Source organism: Saccopteryx bilineata, chromosome 1 (genome assembly GCF_036850765.1).
Source record: "Saccopteryx bilineata isolate mSacBil1 chromosome 1, mSacBil1_pri_phased_curated, whole genome shotgun sequence".
Classification (NCBI taxonomy): Eukaryota; Metazoa; Chordata; class Mammalia; order Chiroptera; family Emballonuridae; genus Saccopteryx; species Saccopteryx bilineata.
Genome location: NC_089490.1, coordinates 261,579,030 through 261,590,342, shown reverse-complemented (window position 1 = coordinate 261,590,342; position 11,313 = coordinate 261,579,030).

The following is an 11,313-nucleotide window of genomic DNA, read 5'->3' as shown; positions in this document are numbered from 1 at the left end:
TAAAAGTAGTAAACTTGGTCGACAACAGAAGAGGAGAATACACAGCTCTGTTAGCCTGAGACTGCAGTCTGCTGGTGAGAATGGTGCACCAGCCATAAGTTTAACAGCGACATCCTAGAGAAAGTCGTAGAAGGGATGCGGAAGCTTTTTCTACATCTCATCTTAATACATTTGTAACCACTGCCATGTGATCTGTGAGATCCTGGCAAGAGGTAGGTGCTGAGGCAGACTTCACAAAAACCTGGACTTTGAACACACTTGCCAACCAGCAAAGAAGATGTGCCTTAGGGATATAACATTTAAAGCATAAAATCTCCCCCATCTCTAACTGATCAATTAGCAAAAGACACACTCTACAGATTCAACAGCAACCCCTAACAAGCCAGGTAAAAAAAATAATAATAATCAGAGAAGAGACATTGGAGGCTGGATGCCATTGGAGAACAAGATTCCACAAAGTAAATCCAGAGGGTTAAAAAATCCCCACAAAGGAAAAATCAGAATTGATTGGCTACAGTGTATTATCTTAAATATCCAGCTTTTAATGACAAAAATATTGAAATGAAAAACTACTCAGCTGTAAAAAAAAAAAAAAAAAAGAGAGAGAAGAAGGAAATCTTACCTTTGCCACAGCATAGATGGACCTGGAGATTATTATACTAAGTGAAATACATCAGTCAGAGAAAGACAAGTACCACATGATTTCACTTATATATGTAGAATCCAATGAACAAAATAAAGTATCAAACAAAATAGGCTCATAGATACAGAGAACAAACTGACAGCTATCAGAGGATGGGGGGTTTGGGGGGCTGGGTGAGAAAGGTGAAAGGATTAAGCAAAATAACTGATAAACACAGACAACAATATGGTGATTACCAGAGGGAAAGGGAAGTGAGGGAGGCAGAAAAGGCTAAAAGGGGGGTAGATGGTGATGGAAGGAGACTTGACTTGGGGTGCTGAACACACAGTACAATATACAGATGATGTGTTATAGAACTGTACACTTGAAACCTGCATGATTTTATTAACCAATGTCACCCCAATAAGTTTAATAAAAATTAATATTATATCTATATATCTATATACAGAGGGACATTTAAAGAAACAGGAAAGTTTGAGTCTTAGGAGAAAAGAAGTCAAATGTCGGCATTAGCAAAAAGTGTCAGAAAACTGTAATAAATACAATATATTCAAAGAATTAAAGAAAAATACAGTGCTCACAAAAATTAGAAGATCCAGAGACATGCAGATACTCCAGTACAGCCAGCCTTTTGTAGAGTGCATTTTCACCAATGAAATAAAAATTGGTTTTGCATCTCATTTGCATAATCAAACAGCTTTTTGACTTATCATTTGCTTTTCTGATGTTCTTGTTTAATAAAAAAAAATCAAATGCTTCTTTTTTTATCGCTTCATATTCATTTTGAAATATCCCCTAATTTTTGTGAGCAGTATATAACAACACTGTAAAAACAACACTCAGCAATCAGATCTCTGTCTCTAATACCATTGTCCATTAAAAGGAAGCAGGAATCTTTGGAGAAATGGCTGGGGCTAGGAATATTCAGGATGAGCCATGGCAGCCTGGAGTGTGAGAGTAAAGAAGTACTCAAAAGCCAGAACAGTCTTAGGGATTCTAAGCCCCATGCTCAGCCCATACTCAGCCTCCAAAATTTTAGTCAGCATGCCAGGAGTCTTCCCTTCCCTCTCCACCTCCACCCCTGCCTTGTGGAAGCTCGGAAACATCATACTGAGAGGGGAGTCAACAAGGAAGATTATATAGGTGCCAGAGAGAAAGCAGAAGAGGGAGCTGTGGCCATCTGAGTGAGGAAACTGAGCAGGGTGGTTATAAGTGTGGACTCTGGGACATCAGAGCTTGCATTTGCAACCTGGCTCCCACAGTTCACCATTTGTAGAATGTGGCTAGCTGCTTCACCTCTCCAAGCCTCAGTTTTCTGATCTGTGAAACATGGATGATAATGCTATTGACCTCTTTGGGATGGTTTAAGTATTGTCAACCTAGTGCATGGCACAAAGTTAAATGCAAAGTAAGCCTTAGCTATGCTTATTTTGAGACAAAAAATAGGCATGCCTCTTGATAGACAGATATCAGTATATATATATAATTCTGTGTGTATGGCTGAGCAATGGTTCATATAAACAAAGAAGGATGCCGGTAGCTAGATGCAAAAAGAGATATAACTAGGAAGTTTGTTGACATCTGACCAAGAAACCAAGGCAAAGTCCCTAGTTCAAAGTTATCACCCTCTGCAACAGGACACAATGATGTGCCATGGATAGCAATGGGCAGAATTACAGCTGGCTCCTCCAGCAAATGCTTGTAAACTGCAACAAGTGGCTATTACTGGTAAGAATGCATTGCAGGGCCCTGGCCATTTAGCTAAGTGGTAGAGTGTGGGCCCAGCGTGTGAATGTCCTGGGTTTGATTCCTGGCCAGGGCACACTGGAGAAGTGCCCATCTGCTTCTTCACCCCTCCCCCTCTCACTTCTCTCTCTCTCCTCCTCCTCCTCCTCTCCCGCAGCCATGGCTCCATTCGAACAAGTTGGCTCCAGGTGCTGAGGATGGCTCCATGGCCTCTGCCTCCATGCATTAAAAAATGGCTCTGGTTGCAATAGAACAAGGGCCCCAGATAGGCAGAGCATCGCCCCCTAGTGGGCTTGCTGTATGGATCCCGGTCAGGATGCATGCAGGAATCTGTCTCTGCCTCCCCTCCTCTCGCTTAAAAAAAAAATGCATTGCAGATGCAGACATTTCCCTTCAGTGGTGTACCGCCAACAGAATGATCTGGACTGCATTTAAAAATGTACAGATTTCTTGACCTTATTCCAGACCAAACTGAATCAGATATTCTGAAAGATTCAGGCATCCCTATTCTAGTGGGCATCCAGGACTGAGAACCACTGCCTCAGAGCACTAGTTTTCAAACTGAGAAGTGCATCATAATCACATGGAGAGCCTATTGAAATACAGGTTACTGGATGTGCCCTCCTTCCCCATCCCCTGAATTTTTGATTCAGTAGATCTGGGATGGTGTCATAGTGTCAATGCCGCTGAGCCAAAGACCACTATGAACACACCTGTAGCTCTAAACAAGTTGGTTTATTATTCCTTACTGTGAAGGAGAACACACCTTGGGGAACCATGAGTGTGTTGACAAGAGCATATTAGGAACATCACTTAGGTTGAGTGATTTGAAGGAAGGGTGAAGCAAGTAGGAGTTTGCTCTAGATTTGATGCTGTCAGAAAATGGAAGCAATTCTCTGATTGGAATCTTAATATATTTTAATGTATCTTTAATATATTTTATCTTTAGGGAGGGGTAACCAGCAAGAAGATAAACTATAGTCGTTAGAGAAGTAGCAGCCACTCATTTTGGCCAAGAGAGGGTGTACTTCAAAATTTGTGGGCTGCACAATGACCTTGTTTTTGTCTGTGTTCAGATAAAATATGAAATGGCCTTGTTTTGTCTCATTTTATCATAGTTTCAGGGTAACCTTGCATGGGGTTGGTGTTCTGTGGGGTTGTTTATGTTCAACAGGAGAATAACACAGCTGACTGTGAGTGCTGTGCCGGCTTTCAAATGGCAGGTGTGGCCCCTACCCTTTCCTTGCTCTCTCACCAATTCCAGGTAATGCCGAGACTGCTGGGCCAGAGACCACCAGACTTTGAGAACCATGTCTAAGGTGGTGAAGAGACCTGAGACCTATATTTGAATGGGCTATAGAAAATATATATAAATACAGCCTTGTAAAGCTAGGGCACAGAGCTTCAAGGGAAAAGTAAAACAAAAGAAGAAGGTGGCCTAGCAGATAATGTAGCTTGAGGAAACCAAGTCCAGCACTGATTCATATAATGCAGCTGCTTTAAAGATGGATAAGGTTAGCACCATCTGGCTATGCTCTTCCTCGCTAGCTGCCTTCTTTAACCAATTTCCAGCTCAGAGCCTTCGTGTCTCCCATTTCCTTTGCCTGGTGATTGGCCCCTTTTCACCTCATTCTTACTCTTTATGTCTCCTCTTAAAACGTCCCTTCTTCAGGGAGGCCTTCCCAGACACCCCCCACACACACACACACACTAAATTAGCTTCTCTCTTCATCACTCTTATATCACCCTCTTCTTTTTCTTCAATATGCCAGTCATGATTTATAATCAGATACTTTTTAGATGTTTTTTTTCTTTAAAATTTTTCAGTCTCCCCCACTAAACTGTGCATTCCTTATGACTAGAGCCTAGTTTGCTGACCATTGTCTCTTTCACATCCAGAGGAGTCCTAGAAGAGAAGGGAAGGACCCCCTTTCTTTCCCAGCATGCACAGAAACACACACGAGTCCCTCTTTCCCTTGATTCAGTCCTATCCATACTGTAGCTTTAAAAAATAGAGTAATTGCTTTGGTTTGTCCATGACACTCTTCTCTGTTCTTCATTGCTTATATAGATCCCATAAAACACTTTATATTTTTATATGATTACTTCAATGAAACATATAAAGTGTTGGACCGAATCTGCATGAGCAAAGAAACTTGAGTTTGACATCCTAACAAATTATGATCTGTTATCAAGCTCACCCTGTCTCAATTCAGTGGGACGGTTACCCTTTCAGTTTCCATTTTATGAGAGCTATCAGGGACTAACTTTAAAATGAAATTTTTTCCTTTGAGCATCTTACTTGTTTGAGACATTTCTTGGGTTTGTTGTTTTAATTAAATGTTCTGACACACTTCCCCTAAACCTTCTGCCGGGGCTGGGCTTGCTACAGCAGCCTTCTTGGCTATAGAACTGGGACGGGAGAAGAGGTTTTGCCAAGAATGAGATCCAGCAGAGCCTCAGGAGTTTTAAATTTCAAGCCACACTGGGTCCTGTTCAGATTTGGTTGAGCTGGCTCCTGGATTCTGAATGCAAACACTTCACAATGCTTATAAAATGGAAACAGAAGACTCGGGACATCACATGGCACTCACCGAACATCACTCTAATGAGTTAAATGTAAATGAAATGGGAACATATGGATTCTATTGTCCTAAAAATACACAGGGGTTTAAAATAAAAGCAAATAAAGAAGTTCCTTGGTGACATATGTTTTGGGGTTTGCTGAACCAAAGATGTTAGAAAGTTCTCCAAGACATTTATCAAGTCTAAAGTACATCTGGCTTCACCCACTCCCTCATGTGTGGTCAAAGACATTGGTATGCCTACTCTTCCCTTATGCTCTGAAAGCCATTTGCTCTTCTTCTTAGATGGATTCAAGCTCATGATCATTAGAATGTACAAATGTGACCAAAGCCCCATGCTCCCTGGACCTCAGGGAACATGTGTTCCCCAAGCAGAATGAGAAGAGGGGCTTCCTTTATATCCCCCCCAATCCATCCCTCCTTCCCTTGTCCCACAGTTTCTTTTAGAGCCTTGCCTCTTCCCTGTTCGGGACCAGCGGAGTCATCACTTGCCATCTAATATGGGCTTTCAAGTCTCAAAAACATAAACTGGGTTGATTGTGCTGATACCTACATGTCAGCAGAATACAGACCCCTAAGCAATTCTTAACTTTAGATCCTTGCAGTCAAGTCCACACACTTTTGCCATGAGAGCCTCTTCCTGTGTGTTTCTACCTCCTCGTACGCACACTTGCAAGTGAGAGAAAGGCTTCCTTCTGTACCTACTCATTAGCTCAGAGGCTTCTTGAGTGGAAGAGGTATGAAAACTGCTATTTTGCCTTTAACTGCTCTTCTTTGACACTTCTTTTGTGTAAGCATGGGCTTTGTTTTCCTGTGATATGTAAGTAATACACTTTTTTTTCTCACAAAGACTCAGAGAGAGAAACAGATAGGGACAGACAGACAGGAAGGGAGAGAGATGAGAAGCATCAATTCTTCATCGTGGCACCTTAGTTGTTCATTGATTGCTTTCTCATATCTGCCTTGAGAAGGGTGGGGGGCTAGAGCAGAGCGAGTGACCTCTTGCTTTAGCTAGAAACCTTGGGCACAAGCCAGCGGACCTTGGGTTTCAAGACAGTGACCTTTGAGCTCAAGCCAGCGACCCTGGGGTCTTGTTATGATCCCAAGCTCAAGCCAACGACCCTGCACTCAACCTCAGGGTTTCGAACCTGGATCCTCTGCATCCCAGTTTAATGCTCTGTTCACTGCACCACCGCCTGGTCAGGCTGTAAGTAATACACTTTACCACAATAGTAAAAAATAGCTCTGCTACCTTTGCCTCAGACACCCATCCTATCAGAGAGAGTCTTGTCCCTCTTCTGTAGGTGGTGAAAATCATTGACCCCCAAGAATCTTCAGGAAAACCATAGCCACCTCTTCTAAAAAAAAAAGTAACATGGACATTTAGGTATCGCTAGAGGCTTCTAAGAATCTGTTTCTTCATAACTCCAGCAAGTATCTGTGAGGATGTGATCCCAGTAGGAGCCTTAGGGAGAGGGTCATCTGCTTTGCTTTCTTCCAGGTGAATGACCCAAACCAGCAGGGGCCTTTCCTTACTTAAATGAAGTGACTATGTAGCGACAATTAATGAACACTGGGATGTCAGGTACAACTTGTCATGCTTCCAGGGATGAGTGGCTCATCAGATGTGAAAGAAGTGGTTTAGAATCCTGTTTTGTTTAGTTCTGGTTTTTCTTGCTCTAATTATTTCTCCTTCTGCTCAACTATTTCTTGTTTCCTAATACTAGGTGGCTTGTTTTAAAAAATGTCAGGATTTTCTTGGGTCAAAGGATTGAGGGTATGGAGGAAAGAATGTCAATGAAAGGGAAAAGCAATAAAATATCAGTTCAGATGGACAAGAAAAGGCCAGTTATCACTCAAGGGAAAGTAAAAAATGAATTCTTGGTCCTAGAGTCCTGATCAGCTAGTGGGTGAGATTCTTGCTTTGTTTGTATCCAAAATGATTATAAAATGGATCAAGAATGCATAAAAAATTAAAATATGTTTGCCTTACTGCATTTCTTGGAGCTTCCTTGTTCCAGCTTCAGTTCTTACTCAATAAATAAGAGAGATTTGAATGCTGGGAGTGAATAGGAAGCCCGTTCCTGTCTATCTAATATATTGGAAGAAAGAGTCAAAGATGTTCTCCTTGACATACATAATCCCTGTCAGGCTCCCAGTCAGTAAGATGGGGTGGATGTCCTGAGTGAAAGCCCACCACACACGAAAATGTGTCCAGGGACTCCTCCACCACCTGCATGCACTGTCAAGCCTCCTGAGATTTCTAAAGATTTTCAGAGGGATAGTCGCATGATCTACACTTTCATGCTATTTTGTCCTTTGCTAATATATACAGCTGCAGCCACACTCTCCCCATCCCTCTCATCCTCCACTTGTGCATTATGCTCATGGCCAATACCAAATTTAATTACTGTGAAAAATGAAAAAAAAAAAGAAATTCAATTGAACAAGGCAAATGGTTGGATTTAGACTACAAAAACAGGCAACTTTGTGTGTATCTCTGTATATACTCTGAGAAAGCCCTAAAAATATCATTCTTATTCCTTTCTCAAAGAATATGAGATTCACCTGGGAATATTTGGGGGAGAGTTCTATCCTGGTTGACAGAGAAAAGGAGGATGACCTCATAAATTTCTTCTACTTTGGATTTTTACAATTTCTTATGAGAACATTGGCTGCATAGGCTTTCCCTCAGGATAAGCTAGTGCTCATTATGGGGAACCGTTCACAAGGCCACACAGCCCAGTGACATAGCTTTCAGCCAGGCTGTGTACGTGGTGAGTCAAAGGCAGACTCATCTTATCACTCAACACAGCTGCCTTCATACTGTTTCCCTTTGCCTTAGTGCTGGTGACATTTTGAGAAATCACTCTGCAATTGCAGAAAGTAGGGTGGAAGGGTAGTCTTCATCCTTTTGTTTCTCACTGCCACTTTCCTCCTTCCCTAGATAAGATGAACAAACCAGGCTTCTCCAGCTAAAATCTATGCAAACTTCAACTCTGCTCTTAGCACCTTGCTATAACATGACTATCTTACTTAGTGTTTTTGGTGCATAACATCAACAAGTGTGTGGCAAGAACATAGAATCTCCAATTCACAGAACAGTGTTATAAAAAAGAAATGTTACTACTTTGCCTCCAGTCACGTGCCATCAAATCTTCTCAAGCCCTTTCTAAAATTTTCTCTGCACAATCTATCCATAGAAGACCATCATTTCTTCTTGTTTTGTCTATTTTGTCTATTTTTTGTAAGTCCTCTTATCTATCTTATTTCTCTTCAGTAAATCGCTAAGTATTGTCCCTCTAATAACTCAGTTACCTGATTAGGAGAACTACTCCGCTTCTCCAATAGCATAGCCACTTTTTTTTATCTTATTTTTATTAATTTTAATGCAGCGACATTGATAAATCAGGATACATATGTTCAGAGAAAACATCTCCAGATTATTTTGACATTTGATTATGTTGCATATCCCTCACCCAAAGTCCAATTGTCTTCTGTCACCTTCTATCTGGTTTTCTTTGTGCCCCTCCCCATCCCCCGTTACCATCACATTCTTGTCCATGTCTCTGAGTCTCATTTTTATGTCCCTTCTATGTATGGATTCATATAGTTCTTAGTTTTTTCTGATTTACTTATTTCACTTCATATAATGTTTTCAAGGTCCATCCATGTTGTTGTAAATGATCCGATGTCATCATTTCTTATGGCTGAGTAGTATTCCATAGTATATATGTACCAAAGCTTTTTAATCCACTCGTCCTCTGATGGACACTTGGGCTGTTTCCAGATCTTTGCTATTATGAACAATGCTGCCATAAACATGGGGGTGCATTTCTCCTTTTGGAACAGTTCTATGGTGTTCTTAGGGTATATTCCTAAAAGTGGGATAGCTGGGTCAAAAGGCAGTTCAATTTTTAATTTTTTGAGGAATCTCCATACTGTTTTCCACAGTGGCTGCACCAGTCTGCATTCCCACCAGCAGTGCAGGAGGGTTCCCTTTTCTCCACATCCTCGCCAGCACTTATTCTGTGTTGTTTTATTGATGAGCACCATTCTGACTGGTGTGAGGTGATATCTCATTGTGGTTTTAATTTGCATTTCTCTAATGATTAGTAAGGTTGAGCATTTTTTCATATTCCTATTGGTTATATGCCTATATGCCCTCTTTGGAGAAGTGTCTATTCATTTCTTTTGCCCATTTTTGATTGGATTGTTTGTCTTCCTGGTGTTGAGATTTACAAGTTCTTTATAAATTTTGGTTATTAACCCCTTATCAGATGTATTGTCAAATATGTTCTCCCATTGTGCAATTTGTCTTTTTACTCTGTTATTGTTGTCTTTGGTTGTGCAAAAGCTTTTTAGTTTGATATAGTCCCATGTGTTTATCCTGTCTTTTATATCACTTGCCCATGGAGATAAATCAGAAAATATATCGCTGCAAGAGATGTCGGAGAGCTTATTGCCTACGTTTTCTTCGAAGATGCTTATGGTTTCACAGCTTACGTTTAAGTCTTTTTATCCATTTTGAGTTTATTTTTGTGAATGGTTAAGTTCGTGTTCTAGGTTCATTTCTTTGCATGTAGCTAAATAAAATTTGTCCAATTTTCCCAACACCATTTATTAAAGAGGCTGTCTTTATTCGACTGTATGCTCTTACCTCCTTTGTCAAATATCAGTTGTCCATAGAGCTGTGGGTTTATTTCTGGGTTCTCTGTTCTGTTCCATTGATCTATATGACTGTTCTTATGCCTGTAAAAGGCTGTTTTGAGTACAATGGCCTTGTAGTATAACTAGATATCAGGAAGTGTGATACCTCCCACTTTATTCTTCTTTTGTAAGATTGCTGAGGCTATTCATGTACTTTTTTGGTTCCATATAAATTTTTGGAATATGTGATCAATATCTTTAAAGTATGTCATTGGTATTTTAATTGGTATTGCATTGAATTTATAAATGGCTTTGGATAATATAGACATTTTAATGATGTTTATTTTTCCTAACCATGAGCACGGTATATGCTTCCATTTGTTTGTATCTTCCTTAATTTCTTTTATCAATGTTTTATAATTTTCCAAGCACAAGTCTTTAGTCTCCTTGATTAAATATACTCCTAGGTACTTTATTTTTTTTGTTGCCATAGTGAACGGGATTGTTTCCTTAATTTCTCTTTCTGACTATTCATTGTTGGTGTATATAATTGCCTCTGATTTCTGAGTATTAATTTTATATCCTGCCACCTTGCTGAATTCATTTATCAGGTCCAGTAGTTTTTTGACTGAGACTTTAGGGTTTTCTATATACAATATCATATCATCTGCAAATAATGATAGTTTTATTTCTTCTTTTCCAACTTGAATGCCTTTTATTTCTTCTTCTAGTCTGGTTGCTATGGCTAGGACTTCCAGGGCTATATTGAATAAGAGTGGCAAAAGGGGGCAACCCTGCCTTGTTCCTGATATTAAGGGGAATGCTTTTAATTTTTGCCCATTGAGTATGATGCTGGCTGTGGGTTTGTCATAGATGGCCTTTATCATGTTAAGGTATGTTCCCTGTATTCCCACTTTATTGAGAGTTTTGATCATGAATGGTGCTGGATTTTATCAAATGCTTTTTCTGCATCTATTGAAATTATCATGTGGTTTTTCTCCTTCCTTTTGTTTATGTGATGAATAACATTGATAGATTTGCGAATATTGTACCAACCTTGCCTCCCCAGAATAAATTCCACTTGATCATGGTGTATGATTTTTTCCATATATTGTTGGATGGGTTTGCTAATATTTTGTTGAGGATTTTAGCATCTATATTAATCAGGGATATTGGCTTATAATTTTCTTTCTTTGTGTTGTCTTTGCCTGGTTTTCGAATCAGAATTATGCTCGCCTCATAAAAGGAGCTTGGAAGTCTTCCTTCCTCTTGAATTTTTTGAAATAGCTTGAGAAGGATAGAAGTTAGTTCTTCTTTGAATATTTGGTAGAATTCACTTGTGAAGCCATCAGGCCCAGGACTTTTCTTTTTTGGGAGTTTTTTGATAACTGTTTCGATCTCATTTGTTGTAACTGGTCTGTTTAGGTTTTCTGATTCTTCCAGATTGATTTTTGGAAGTTGTATGTTTTAAGGAATTTGTACATTTCATCTAGGTCATCTAGTTTTTTGGCGTACAGTTCTTCATAGTATTTTCTTACAATATTTTGTATTTCTGTTGTGTCAGTTGTTATTTCTCCACTCTCATGTCTAATTTTATTTATTTGAGTCCTCTCTCTTTTTTCCTGGTGAGTCTAGTTAAAGATTCATTGATCTTGTTTACCTTTTCAAAGAACAGCTCCTAGTTTCATT